The sequence below is a fragment of the Mauremys reevesii genome, linkage group 15 (genome assembly GCF_016161935.1).
Source record: "Mauremys reevesii isolate NIE-2019 linkage group 15, ASM1616193v1, whole genome shotgun sequence".
Classification (NCBI taxonomy): domain Eukaryota; kingdom Metazoa; phylum Chordata; order Testudines; family Geoemydidae; genus Mauremys; species Mauremys reevesii.
In genome coordinates, this window is record NC_052637.1 from 13,472,084 (window position 1) to 13,483,349 (window position 11,266).

Consider the following 11,266-nt stretch of genomic DNA (forward strand, 5'->3'; position numbering starts at 1 on the left):
AGAACCTATCTTAAGGTCATCCACTGAGTACCTGCGTAAGTGAAAAATGCGTGGGCGCATGTTTGTGAGGGAGGAGGGGGCTTTTGCTGTACTGTGTGAGCTGCCCTCGGCTGTGGACCCTCTACAGGTTCCAGGCACGATAGCAGTGGAAGATGGTGAGTGGAAGGTAATAACCACTGGGAGCCAGCCCTCATCAGCCCCTACCCCTGATGTAGAGTTTTTAAAGAAAATGTCGGCCTTTTTGGGGAAAGAGGGAAAAACTTTGGCTGATATGCCAGGTCTGTTGGGCCTTAAGCCGGAAGCCCCACAACAGGAGCCTGCTCCTTCACCTGATGAGTGGGTGAAGGCTTTGGGGCAAGCCTTAGAGAAAGTTAGGCCATCCCACCCTGAGTCAAGCCCCTATCGTAAACTGAGGTTGTTTTCTGGGGGTCCCACCCCAATACCTGGGGAGGAAGCATTTGAGCCCTGGTTGGAGCACACCACTGAGATGCTGCAGGAGTGGGCGGTGCCTGATGCTGAAAAGAGAAGGCGACTAATAGAGTGTCTCAGGGGGCCAGCCCTAGATGTGATTCGCACCCTAAAGCTCGGTAACCCAGGGGTCAAGGTGAAGGACTGCCTGGAGGCCCTGGATCACGCCTTTGGGAGAACTGAGGGTTCAGAGGATGTTTATTGCAAGTTCCTCAATGCAAGGCAACAAAAGGGAGAGAAGGTTTCTGCCTATATCCAGAGGTTGGAGAAATTATTACAGAGAGCCATCATGAGGGGAGCAGTAGCAGTTGAGCAAATGGACCGGACTAGATTGGCTCAGATTGTGAGAGGAATCCAGTATCAGAACCCAATCCTTCTCCACCTTCGATTAAGGGAACGGCAAGATAATCCACCAAGATACTCTTGCCTAATAAAAGAGGTCCGAGAGGAAGAAGAGAGGCAGGCAGCTGGCGAGGTTTGGGAGGTGCAGCAACACCAGGCAACTGGCACAACATCCATGCGGACACCCAAGGCACTAATGGTGAATCCTCAAGAGGAACTTGCCCAGCGAGTGCAGGCCCTGACACAGAAAGTGACTGAACTAGAGAATACCTTTGATTCAGCAAAGACTTCGAGGTGCAAGGAACCCTCTGGTACCATGGTCCAGAGGACTACGTTTAGAACCTCGGCACCACCCCGTCAGCAAGGGAAAGGACAATCCTTCTTCTGCTACCGGTGTGGCCAGGGTGGGCACATTGCTGCAAGGTGTCAGAATGCAGAGAATCCCATGCTGGTATATCAAAAGCTGAGGACCACCTGGGGAAAGTCGGGAAACGGCCCCAGGGCCTGGGAAGGGAGCCGCCTAGGCCTGCAGGATGTGGAGGCTCCCCTGGAAGGAACCATGCGGCCCGAATCCCCCCAGGATTGATAGGACCCCGAGCGGAGGTCACTGTAAAGGTTGAAGGAACAGAATGTAGAGCAGTACTTGACACGGGATCCCAAGTGACCATCATATTCCAATCGTTCTACCAGCAGATGCTTGGGCATCTGCCTAAACAGCACCTGACAGGACTTGGCCTGTGTGGCCTTAGCATGGATGAATACCCCTATCAGGGCTATGTCATAGTACACCTGGAATTCCCAGAAGAGATTGCTGGGGTAAGACAGGAGGTGGACACTGCTGCTTTAATATGCCCTGACCCCAAAGGAGCCTCTGATGTGTCCGTGCTAATAGGGACCAACTCCAGCCTCTTTAGGATACTTGCCGATTACTGCAGACAGCAAGCAGGAGACCAATATCTGAACACCTTGGTGATACACACACATTGTGCCGCGGCCTACAGAAAAATTGAGGACACAAGAAAAGTGATGCCCAATTTGCCAATGGGAGCACTGAGGTATGCGGGCCCAGTCCCTTTGGTGGTGCCTGCAATGTCAGAAAAGGAGGTGATTGTCAGGAGTACCTGCCTAAAAGGTAGTAAGGGAACATTAGCTGTGGCAGAGCAGCCAACCGAGGGAGGGCTCCCAGAAGGAGTGCTGGTTCTCAGTGGAGTCATAACCCTACCTGCTGAAGCCCAGGAGGAGGTGACTATACTGGTGGCTAATGAAACATGCCGTGATGTGTTTGTAAAACCAGGGCAGAAGATTGCAGACATCTTTGAGCCTGAAAGCATTGTGAGACCCCAGTGTGAAGCTGAAGTTCCAATGATAGATCCTGCAAAGTTTGACTTCGGGGACTCACCACTGTCTGAGGAGTGGAAAGATCGCCTGAGGAAGAAGCTTTGCGAGAGATCCAAGGTGTTTTCGCTACATGAGTGGGACGTCGGATGTGCCAAAGGAGTGGAACACCACATCAGGCTACACGATCCCCGACCCTTCAGGGAGAGGTCTAGGAGGATTGCCCTCTCTGAGATGGAAGACGTACGCCATCATCTTCAAGAGCTGATCGCGACTGGTATCATTACAGAGTCCCGAAGCCCCTATGCTTCACCCATTGTGGTCGTTCGTAAGAAGAGTGGAAAAATCCGGATGTGTATTGACTACCGCACCCTAAACAGGCGCACTACAGTTGATCAATACACCATGCCTCGAGTACAAGATGCCTTGGACTGTTTGCTGGGTAGCCAGTGGTTCTCTGTGTTGGATCTTCGGAGTGGATACTACCAGATCCCCCTGGGAGAAGAGGATAAGGAGAAGACAGCCTTCATCTGCCCGTTAGGGTTCTACCAGTTTGAACGCATGCCGCAAGGGATTTCTGGGGCCCCTGCCACATTTCAACGACTTATGGAAAAAGTCGTGGGAGACATGAATTTACTGCAAGTGTTAGTTTAGCTGGATGACCTGATTGTGTTTGGAAGAACCTTGGAGGAACATGAAGAAAGACTTCTTAAAGTGCTCGATAGGTTGGAGGCATATGGTTTGAAGCTTTCAATTGACAAATGCCAGTTCTGCCAAACCTCAGTGAAATATATGGGTCACATTGTGTCCCAAGAGGGTGTGAGTACTGATCCCGATAAAATAGAAGCACTCACTACCTGGCCACGTCCCACTAACTACAGAGAACTCAAGACCTTTCTTGGATTTAGTGGCTACTACCGCAGATTTGTGAAGAACTATGCATAATTGTAAAACCTCTGAATGATCTTACCAGGGGATACCAGTGCAACAAGTACAAATCTAAGACCCGGAATAAGAGGAGGCCTCCAAAGCCTCCTGTGCAGAAACACTATGGCCCCTTCGAACTGTTTGGGCCACGGTGGGATGAGAGATGTGAGAGGGCTTTTCAGGAAATCATTACTCGCCTAACTCATGCTCCCATCCTAGTCTTTGCTGATCCAAGCAAACCATTTATCCTGCATACTGATGCCAGTTTGGAGGGTCTGGGAGCAGTACTGTATCAGGAGGTGGAAGGCAACCGCAAACCTGTAGCCTTTGCCAGCCGAGGACTGTCTGACAGTGAAACTCGCTATCCCATCCACAAGCTGGAGTTTTTGGCCTTGAAATGGGCCATCACTGAGAAATTTCGAGACTACTTGTATGGTGCTCAGTTCCAGGTATGGACAGACAACAACCCACTGACTTATGTGTTAACAAGTGCTAAGTTGGATGCTACAGGGCAAAGATGGGTGGCCGCCTTGGCTAGCTATGAGTTCAGCATTCAATACCGATCCGGAAGAAGCAATGTAGATGCAGATGCATTGTCCAGACATCCGCAGACACCTGAGGTTGCTGTGATACCCACAGATGGAGTGAGAGCTATTTGCAGCGTGAGTCGCAGAGAGCCGGAGGCCCATGAGAGCCTTCATGGATGTGTTGCTGAAGCTTTGGGCCTGCCCCCTGAATGCGTGCCTTCTGCTTCGGTGAACTATATTGCATTGGACCAATCTCCCTTGCCCATGCTCAATGCGGCTGACTGGCAGGAAGCCCAGCTGCAAGATACTGACATCCGTGATACACTACTTGCCAAAAGGGAGGGGCGAAGTCCGGCTGTGGTTGTCCCACCCAACCCAGAGGGTAAGCTACTATTGAGAGAATGGACCAAACTAAAACTAATTCAGGGAGTGCTACACCGTGTGACCACAGACCCTCTACAAAAGCAACGGAACCAACTAGTGCTGCCGAAAGAGTACAGAGCCCTGGCCATGAGGGCCCTGCATGATGACTTTGGACATTTAGGAATGGAGAGGACCCTGGAACTTATTCGCAGTAGGTTCTATTGGCCCCGGATGGCCGAAGATGTTCGCAGAAAATGTGAAACCTGCGCTCGATGTGTCCAAAGGAAAACTCTGCCTACGAGGGCTGCATATCTGAAGAACATCACCAGCAACAAACCTCTGGAGCTGGTATGCATTGATTTCTTGTCCTTAGAAGTAGACAAGAGGAATATTGGGAACATTCTCGTCGTGACCGACCATTATACGCGATATGCGCAGGCATATCCCACACGTGATCAGAAGGCCACTACTGTCGCTTGAGTACTGTGGGAAAAATATTTCTCAGTTTATGGATTCCCAGCCCGGATACACTCGGATCAGGGGCGGGACTTTGAGAGTCACCTTCTAAAGGAGGTGCTGAGGATAGCAGGAATTAAGAAGTCGCGGACAACACCTTATCACCCGCAGGGTGACCCTCAGCCAGAGAGGTTCAACCGAACCTTGTTAGATATGTTAGGGACTTTGCGGCCAGAGCAAAAAGCAACCTGGAGCCAACATGTCGCATTTCTGGTGCACGCCTACAACGCCACAAAGAACGACGCTACGGGAGTCACCCCATATCTCTTGATGTTTGGGCGAGAACCAAGATTACCCATAGACCTGTGCTTTGGTGTATCAGAGGATGGCGATAGCTATGAAACCCATCAGCAATATGTATCCCGACTACGAGAAAAGCTGCGGGATGCTTATCACTTAGCTGCATCTGCAGCTCGGAAGAATGCAGACCGCAACAAACATCGATATGATGCTAGGGTACGTCTGCAAGAGCTCCAGCCAGGGGACAGAGTCCTGCTGCGAAATTTGGGTATTGCTGGCAAACACAAGATAGCTGACAGATGGAAGGCAATACCTTACTTGGTGATGGAAAAGCTAGGAGACCTGCCGGTCTACAAGATCAAACCTGAAGAGGGTCCAGGGCAGACAAAGACTGTGCATAGAAACCTTTTGCTCCCGGTGGGGGAATTGGTAGGCAGCCCTTATGAGATGGGCCACAACAGGGCAACTGGGCAGAACGAAGGTGCTGTACCAAAGCTGCCTTCCAACGTGAACAGCCAGCCCCAGGCAGCTAACCTACCCCTACTCAGCACATCTGAGAGTGAGTCTGAGGAGGAAGACACAACCATGGTGTATCCTGGGATGAAGACAAGACTTCAGTCTCGATCAGCTGAATCAAACGAGAGCACCTCCTCTTCCGCCCTAAACCCTATGGCAGAAGTATTTAGGCCCATTCCTGACACCCCTGAGCCACTGGTGGGACCCCCATGTGATGACACACACAGTTTATTGCACAGTGGAGACATACAGGTGGAGGATGTCCTGAGCACCTTCGACCCTCCCCTGTTAGAACTAGAAATGCAGGGGCCTATGGCAGTATCTGAGGGGACCTCACAGGAAACCTCCCCATCCGTCACTCAAGAGGATGTCCCCCCTGCCACAGCAACAGAGATTCTCCATAGGCGAGACAGGGTAATAAGACCAGTGAAACGGTTAACTTACGATGCACCTGGGGTGATTGAGGATGAGCTCTACCCTGACATCTGGTGGTACATTATGAGGAGTGGGCAAAGGAATTTTAGGAATGTGCATTTGCATTGGTAAACCCACTCCACTTAGCATAACACACGGCAGCATGGGATGGTTATTTTCACACTGTGGAATCCCCAATTTCTTTGTTATTGGGGCAGGAAGGAAAAAAAAGTGCTGTTACCTTAATTATGTGAATGAGGAACTATGAGACTGCTTTATGACAGAAATGACTCAACCTACATTAAATAGTACTTGCTAGACAAGGGATATGGGTTCCAAAACCCAGTGAATTGAGAGAGGCTGGGGACAGGTATCTGTACTTGGTGGTGCAGGCTCCTTGTGTGAGCCAGAGGCCCCAGTTTTGCCTATGCCTCTCTCCACTGTGGAATGTCAGAGTTAATTTTGATTCCCTTAAGAATCTAGATACAGGTTACTGAGCTGAACTCACTTTGGACCAGTAGTGCACTGGCACTGGGCTCCCCTACTGTGAGCTGAAATCACTAAGAGTTGAAATCACTGGAATCGCTGAGCTAAGAGCACTGAGTACTGTGCTAACCAGTGGGGGAGCCTGAAGCTATACTGTGGAGCAGAGCAGCTGGCGGAGTGGAGCGAGCAGTTTCCGAGGACGGCTGGAGCGGCTCACAGGACAGCTAGTGGACCAGAGCAGCTGGTAGAGTGGAGCAGCTGTGGGACGGGTGGAGCAGCCCACGGAGCGAGCGGAGCTGAGCAGTTGCGGGGACGACTAGTGGAAGCAGAACCCCGTGAAGAGGCAGGGCAGTTGGCCCCAAACCACGTAAGGTGCCCCTTGCTACTGAGGCTGGGGAGGGGGACCTCTGCAGGTAGACTCTCGAACTCTGGGGCTGCCTGACCCGGGACAGAGACTTTTGGATTGTGGGACTTTTGGGACTGTGGGTGATTTGGGGGGTTGCTGGACTCAAGAGACCAGAGAGAAGGACACGGCCCAATTTCCTTGGGTGGGTCTTTGCTCACGGTTTGATCTATGAACTCTAGCTGAGGTATTTTCCCAATTTAATGCTTGTTGTTTACCTCATGTAATTAAATCTTTTCTGCTACACCAAGACTCTGTGCTTGCGAGAGGGGAAGTATTGCCTCCTTGAGGCGCCCAGGGGTGTGTGTAAGGTTTTCCCAGGTCACTGGGTGGGGGCTCGAGCTGGTTTTGCATTACATTGTAGGGAAGGGACCCATATGTATTGAACCCGGCCCTTGCTGCTATTGTTTCGGCCTGGCAGAAGGGTTACATCTAAGTGCCTCTTTCAGAGACCGGCTCTTGGGTTGAATCCTTCTTTCGTCAGAATCCTTAGTGGGGAAGACAGAGTTAGTTGTGTTCTTGGATTTTTTACTCAGCTGTGAGTTTTGTGGTCACTTTTCCTGCTTGTAAGAAAACAGACAAAATGGGGGAGAAGAGAGAGGACAGCAAAAATGGGGGCGGGGGCATGTGGCTTTTTATTGAAGTTCTCAATATTTGAGATAGCTGGTCCATGGACAGATTCTCTGGGTTGGCAGGTTGGCCACGACTCCTGTTGCTCTGCGTGTGGGTTTAATTCCCCAGTCTGGGACATGATCTTTTTGGTCTGGGCAGTGTCTTCTCTTTCATTGGTTGTTCTGAGGCTGGGCAGGGCTGGATGGGCCGTCTCATTGCATTAATACTTCAGGATGCAGAATCAGGTCAAAAGAGATGGACAGGGCACAGGGTCATGCAGTAAGGTGCATGCGGGGGGTGGGGGGAAGATGAGCAAGTGATGACGGGAGCATACTGTGATTATGGGGGATGAAATGAGTGAGAAGATGATGGAGAAAAAAACACGGTGCAAAGAACGTGTCTGTATGTGCAAGAGGGAGTGAAAGAGACTCTGCATGGGATATTTCAGCTGAATTAGTTAAAATTTGCAAAAGTTATAAGCAGCTGAAAATCTCATCTGGGAAGTGTCAAACAACCTGAACAGTAGATGTTGCTATGTGCTTTACACACTGCATGTTATTAAAAGCATCTACACTTCTCATTAGAACACCCAGCTCTCCATTGCTTATGACTAGGGTTATGATTTTGTCACAGCTATTGTTAGAAAAAGTCACAGGCAGGATGTAGGCAATAAACAAGAAATCACTGAAGCCCGGGGCTGAAATTGCGGAGGTCATGTAAAAATCCCAGACTCAGTGACTTCCAGGATTAACTCGTAGCATTACTTATGGTTTTGCCACACGTTAACCATTTCAGCTGAAATTGTATATGCTGCTCTCAAGTCTGATACTGTTGTGATCACGAAGGCTGTGGTACAGATTCCTTTTGATAGTGGAAAGGATGGTGACAGATTGTCTACTATTGGTGTGTACATTAAAGATTAAAATGTTTAAAATGAGGTTTGGGTAAAGAGGATTTTTTTTTATCATTTGAAGTGTGGGAATGTTGCTAATAAAAGATCTAAAAATTGCTTCTTTAAAGACTTTTTTTTCCTAGGGAATATCTCACTTTTTTTCAACCCACCCCCCACCCCCGCAGAGAAGAAATGACCCAGAAAGCTGATGTTACCAGCTGAGCTTAAATTTATGCCATTTTCAACCCAGTAGATTCCTTTCTGTTAACCAGACATTTTACACTTTGTAGGATTAGATTTAATTTCTCTCTCCTACTACTGGGACATCCTGCCCAAATAAATCCATCCCGCTCATGACCTTTAGCCCTTCCCAGCCCCTTATGAATCCACAACCCTTGATGCACCAGCTCTCTGACCCCTTCCCCACTCTGCCTCCAGCCCTCCTGGCTCTCCTGTGCCCCGCAGCACCAGTTCGCTGAACCACAATGGGACCTCAGGCACCCTTGTATCAACAGATCAGCACATCAGTCACATGCTCCATGCAGTTGGAAGTTGTTCTACCATAATGATGCCGAGGTCACCATTGGGGAGTTGGGTTGGAGGGCGAGTGCGATGAAGCTGGGGTATGTATTGCACTTCAGTGTGAATTGGAGATGGAAGCAAAAGCCTCCCAGTGTCATGATGTGTTTTACCCACAGCATTGCAGGCAATGTGTATGCAGCAAGGGACATCAGGGGGCTTTTCCTTGACCTTCTGATTTCCATCCTGATAAGGTATGGGGTGGCAGGGGTGTGTCCTAATGCAACCTATACAAGATTTGTTTGTTCTATTCCATTCTAGTCTATTCATCTGTTTATATGACACCCATCTCCATGGTATATGAGTAGGGTTGGCAGAATTATATTTTGATATTTTTTAAATAATTTCAGTGGAGAATATCACTGTTTGCTTTCAAGCATTTTATTTTTTATTTTTATTGATTTAAATGTTCACTATTCCCCCAAATTATGGGGCGTGTGTCAGACTAGGGATGTCAAACAATTATTTAGTGACCGACATTGAGCTTCGTGAAGTTAAAGCTTTATAATCCTTAAAATACAAATTGTCAATATCACATGTCAAAATACACAAAGTAAATATCCGTAAATCAAAATCAAATATGTCCTCAAGAAGCATTTTTCTTACTTTGTCCATAGGTAAGTTTTGATTGGTGTTGATGGAAATATATTTTCGGTGGTTTGTGTGTACAGTGAAATCGATGTTTACCGATCCTTACCGAAAAAATTGAAATCCTTCCAAGCCTATACATGAGCAGCTTCTAGCAATGCATTGAGCAATGTGACTAGTAAGGATGTGGTTCTTTCTCTCCATCTCCTCAGTGAGAACATTTCATGTGGATAATTTTTTTAATATTTGTGTATCTAGTTCATTTTAACCTAAAAAACCCCAGTTTGGTAAAATTTTTGAACTCTGGAAAGTTATATACTTCCTAAGAGCTTTCCTCATGGCCTCCTTCACCTCTTTGTTTCTCAGACTGTATATGAGAGGATTGACCATGGGAGTCAGGACTGTGTAGAAGACAGAGAACATTTTGCTTAAGTCTTTCAGTCTATGGGTTGCTGGAAACATATAGACAACAGTTATGGTCCCGTAGAAAAGTGTAACCATGATGAGGTGAGAGGAGCAGGTGGAAAATGGTTTTTTCCTCCCTGTGGTGGAAGGGATGCTCAGGATTGCGGAGATGATATAAATGTAGGATGTCACAGTTAAAAGAAATGGGGTCAGAGAGAAAATAAAGGATAGTGTAAGAGCCAAAACTTTCATCAGTTGAACGTCACTGCATGTGAGCTTCATCATTGGGACAAAATCACAAAAGAAATGGTCAATTTCATTGGGACCACAGAAAATTAACTGACACATTGATAATGTTGATATGATACCAGATAGGAATCTGCTTATCCAAGACCCAGCTGCTAGCCAGAGACAGGACCTGCTGTTCATAAGGGCTGCATAGTGCAGAGGTTTACATATCGCTAAACACCGATCATAAGACATTGCTGCTAGGAGTTTCCATTCTGTAGATGCCATAAAAACAAAAAAGTAATATTGTGTGATGCAGCCACTAAATGAGATGGTTCTGTCCTTAGTCAGGAAACTGGCCAGCATCCTGGGGCAGGATGGTGGAGGTGTAGCAGGTCTCCAAGCAGGACAAGTTTGCCAGGAAGAAGTACATGGGGGTGTGAAGGTGCTGATCAGCCACAACTAGCACAACAATGAGGATGTTCCCAGACATGGTCACGATGTAGATCACCAGGAAAACCAGGAAGAGAAGGATCTGTAGTTTAGGGAGATTCCCAAATCCCAGGAGGATGAAATTGGTGATGGACGTTTGATTTCTCCAATCTGTCTTTGCCATTCAGAGTATGTAGGGGAAACTAAGCAAATTCTTCAATATAAAAATAATACTAAAGTGAAATTTGGGGACATAGTAATCAATATAACTTGATAATATTTAAAGCCAAGATCCTATGAGCCTCACAGGTGCATCTCCCCAGACTAGGGAGATTTTTTTTGTCTGGGAAGTTCTCAACTGTGTTATACCATCAGACTAGATGGTCACAATGGTCCCTTCTGGCCTTGGAATGTCTATCTATAAATCTTAACAGCTGAAATAGATTATTGATAGTCTATGATCCCACCACAATTTGGAGAAGATAAACTTAAAAATTATTGTAATTAATGCTATAACCTCATTCTGTTTACCTAATGGCCCCATAACCAGATCTTTGATGTTTCAATCGCATTTAAGTGCCTAAACCTTAGGCCCCTTTCAGATCTCAGCCTGATATTTCACTATCTCACCATCCTGTGTGGGGAAAAAAGTCTGGTCATTGTTTCATCTATAGAGGTATCCCACCTCCTAGGGCAGAAGTACAACCCACCTACTCTGGGGTTCTGCTATGAGTATCAGAGGGGATGATGAAGATAGATATTTATAGACCACTTTTCACATTCAAAAGACTTTACTATAGATAACCAAATCTGATTTAAAAATGCCTATTACTTTCATGGAAGATTTTGGAAGGAAACAGAATTAAAATTTACCATTAATTTTTTTCAGAGATTTTGCAAAAAGATGAAAAAAGGAGTTTCCAAAACACAATTTTTAACTGAAAAAAATTCCATTTCTACTTATTTGAAAATATCACAGGATGCTCAAAACCT

General features: G+C 47.2%; 1 pseudogene; it reads right to left on the reverse strand.

Annotated features, from left to right (window-relative positions):
* Positions 1-9,645: 9,645 nt before the first annotated feature.
* On the reverse strand, positions 9,646-10,457 carry LOC120383090 (annotated as a pseudogene).
* Positions 10,458-11,266: the final 809 nt, after the last annotated feature.